We start from the raw sequence: 3,911 nt of genomic DNA on the forward strand, positions 1-3,911 counted from the left end.
TCATCAAAAGTGAGTAAAACTGTGTTTTTGTTTTAGTTTACAATCAATAATTTAAGGTAAAGATTCACATAAGCTGTGGTGGGCACAGCTAACCAAATAGTTAGCTTAATCAGGTAAAACAAAACAAAAGTTAGCTGAAGCTAAATCTAAGTCAAGATGACTGTCACTCAGTCTGCGTCCCACATCTTTGCCTCCTTCCAGTTGAAGTCGTGTCGACCAATCACGTCTTGTCACATGCAAGCTACTTGTGGTCAGCCAATAGCGTGCCTAACAGACTCTCTGAGACACACCCACAACAGACAGGAACAAGTTTGTGAATTTTGTTAGTAGACAAAGTTGGTGAAACCTAATTTAGTGGATGCTAATTCCACTAATGGCTTCCAAAGTTAACAAAAACAATAATACGCTAAATGAAAAATTAGTTCCGCTATTAACCGTTAGCAGATTAGCGGAACTGTGCCCACCACTGCACATAAGCGACTTCTACATCTTCCCCCTCAGGGACTCCCCCAGGAGGGAAAAGGAAAGTGTGGTTTGCAGACAAAATCCTTGCCAATCAGCAGTCTGAGTCGGCCCCAACTACTCCAGTGAGGGAACCTTCCTTCTCACCACTGATGAGGCGAGCCCTGGAGGAGACTGACAAAAGTCCTGTTGGGTCGCCACATGTCAGGAGAAGCTCGAGGTCACACAGAACAATGATCAGTGTAGGTTTGCTTCAGATGTTACCAGATTCACTATTAAGAGCATGATTTTAGTTGTACAGTACAGTAAGTTAGAGAACATTAATATTCCTGCTAGTGTTTCTTATGCAGATAAGACAGTTCAGAGATTTTACAATATATCAGTTCTTTTTTTATCTGCCTCACTAGGAGGCCTGTGGTCCTTATGGCTGGGGCACCACGGCTTTAGTGAGCAACTCTCCCAACCTCATTCCCTTGGACGGTCTGCCACCAATCCTCACCTCCACAGGAGTCAAAGGAGGTGAGTTAATAACTGTTTATTCTAATGTGTCCTAGCAGAAGGTAAAAAAAAAAAATTGTTCCATTATGTTAGTTAGATAGTTGACTGATCAAACGGCCAAAATGAGTTAAATCTGTTTCTATACATCTTAATTTTTTATATTTAACTAATCTGGAACAAATGATTTGTGCTATTTGTGTTCTGATTTGACTAAATTCTGAAGAAACAAGACATAATGGAAATTTAACAGTTTATTTGTTTAACAAATAGGGACCTCGGTATCATGTGGAAGAACCATACACAGCCACAACAGCTTGGCACCTCCTCCTTATACTGTTCACCTGTTTGGTCACACACTACTGAAGGATGGCATCTCTATGTTTAGATGGCTAACCAATTAAAAATGTCATAAAGAGCTTGTGTACTTGTGACTGCAAAGTTTATTTAATTAAAAGGAATTACATTTTTCTATTTCCTGAAATTATCGTTTTGAAGATACACAATTTCTGCCCAAAGGTGACAGTACTTATTACCTTTAGTTATTCTACTATGTGTTCATGTATTTTATGCAAGTTATTGTGATAGCAGTATCACAAAACTCATGCCGCACTCTTACTTCAAAGATAAATATAAACTTGTCCCACCTATTTAAACAAGGCTGTTTTATTAATAACAGCACTGTTTATTATGTTTTTATTTAGAGCCCCACTCAGGTAGTTACTACCGTACTTTCTGCCGTACATGTCGCACCGCCATATAAGTCGCATCAGTCCAAATATGTCTAATAAAGTGGGAAAAAAACATAAATAAGTCGCTTCGCCACATAATTCGCAACTATTATGCGTAACCGCTGATGCATTGTGTTTGTTATGCATCACCACTGACCACCTGGAAATGTGGGCTGGTGTTGTGCCAAAAATCGATTAGCTGCCAAATGGCGGCCGCGGGAGCGTGCACGGGAGGACTTTAACAAGATTAACACTTAAAAACAATTATTTGTTTGCTCAAAATTATTGCAAAGGTGCGTCTGTTTAACTTTTCCTTAATAAATGCACTTTAACGGTTAAATCAGCTGCATTTCGCCTGGGCGGCACGATGAAATGCAGCTGATTTGACGATTGCTCTAGGAGTTCCGAAGCGAGACCAAGATGGCTTTGTATGGCAAGCCAAGTGTCTCATTAATAGCCACTTTTATCTATTAATGAGACACTGGCCACATTAGATGAGGTCCCTCTAGTGGCTGAAAGTGGCAGTGTTCAATTATTTTCCATGTCAGAATGAATGAAATCGTTTGGTTATAAATATGGGGAAAAAAAACTTATATTAGTCGATTCGGTGTATAAGTCGCAGGGCATGCTAATTTATGCAAAAAGGTGCAACTTATACAGCAAAAAATATGGTAATTCTTATTGAGAATGATGAAGATGGTTCCTTCAGTCGGTGACCGCTGACATGATTTAGATTCAGATGTTTACACCACCTTGAAGCACAAGAACATAAAGAAGATATTTCCCCCGTCAGATTACACTGTGGATGAAAAGCCCTCTGAGATGCTGCTCATCCAGGAGCTGGAGAGTGGCAGGTCCAAGCCAGTGGTGTTTGTTCTCAATGCGAACCTGCTCGCCATGGTCAACCTGGTCAACTGTATGTACTTTATCTTTCTTGTTTATTTTTGCTGCTTTTAGAGATAAAGTTCACACTAAAACTAAAGGTGGATTAACCTGAAGTCGTACTACTTTTATCCTGCAAGTCGCATTCTTTAAACAAAATGTTCTTGCAGAACACTGATGTTTCCTGATTGTGTGGTCAGATGTAAACAGGAAGTGCTGGTGTGTGACAACAAAGGGAATGCATGCTTTGGGCCAGGTGGAGGTGGTGGTGCTTCTTCAGTGTCTGCCTGACGAAAAAAGCTTCCCCAAAGACATTTTTAGTCACTTCATCCAGCTGTACAGGGACTGTCTCACAGGTCAGAGACTTGCACGTGGAACTCATGCTGTAACTGTTGAATGCTGGGTATTCACCTCATCATTACTCAATGGTTGTGTCGTTCTTTGCTTCTGCAGGGAAGGTTATAAAACACCTGTCATTCTTCCTGTTCGGCAGTCGATTTTTAGGCAGTCGGGAGCACGCTGGCTTCCTGTATGTTTGCTCCACTCTGCAGTCCCTTCAAGGTCTACCTCTGCCCAACCAGCCTTACCTCTTTGGCCTGCTGGTCCACAGAGCAGAAGTGGCATGGGCCAAATCTTTCCCCCTGCGACTCATGCTGCGACTGGGGGCAGAGTACAGATGTAAGCCAATCTGCTCTGTGACATCTGTACAGCTATGCTGCTTCAGGTTTCCTTTTTACTCATTCACTTTACTTCTGCTTGTCTAGTTTATCCGTGTCCTCTGTACAGCGTGCGATTCAGGAAGCCCCTGTTTGGGGAAATAGGTCACACCATAATGAGACTGTTAGTGGTGAGTATCATGAGTTACAACAGCTTTCATTTCCTACAAAACCCAATTTACAGGAGTAAGTTTATAAAATATCTATTAAACTTCTTATAAAAGATAATTAACTTTTTTCTTTTTTTGGAACGTTCTATTTTGTAGGACTTTAGAAATTACCGTTACAGCCTACCAACGGTGGCGGGGCTTACTGTGGATCTAGAAGCTCAAAGCACCTTAATAAAGATCCCAACCACAGGCTATAATGAGGTATAACCGCAAAGCATCAGAAGATATTCAGATGTATTTTTTTCAATTATCATTAATTGGTTTTGTTCACTTGTCTCGTAATAGATAATGAAGGCTTTGAATAAGTGCAATGAGCATGTGCTGGCTATAGGAGCATCTTTCAATGAGAGAGCAGACTCCCACCTGATCTGTGTGCAAACAGATGACGACCAGTACCAAACCCAAGCTATCAGCATCCACAACCAGCCACGCAAAGGTACTTTCAAGCTGTTAGT

The 3,911-nt window shown here is 41.1% G+C and overlaps 1 long non-coding RNA gene across 1 annotated transcript; it reads left to right on the forward strand.

Annotated features, from left to right (window-relative positions):
- The first annotated feature begins 3,226 nt into the window (after positions 1 to 3,226).
- LOC119429635 lies at positions 3,227 to 3,649 on the forward strand. Its single transcript, XR_005187812.1, has 3 exons — positions 3,227 to 3,248; positions 3,335 to 3,417; positions 3,553 to 3,649. It is a non-coding gene; the product is annotated as an uncharacterized LOC119429635 (long non-coding RNA).
- The last annotated feature ends 262 nt before the right edge of the window (positions 3,650 to 3,911 follow it).

Source organism: Nematolebias whitei, unplaced genomic scaffold, assembly GCF_014905685.2.
Source record: "Nematolebias whitei isolate Nwh7 unplaced genomic scaffold, NemWhi1 Nwh_scaf_4156, whole genome shotgun sequence".
NCBI lineage: Eukaryota > Metazoa > Chordata > Actinopteri > Cyprinodontiformes > Rivulidae > Nematolebias > Nematolebias whitei.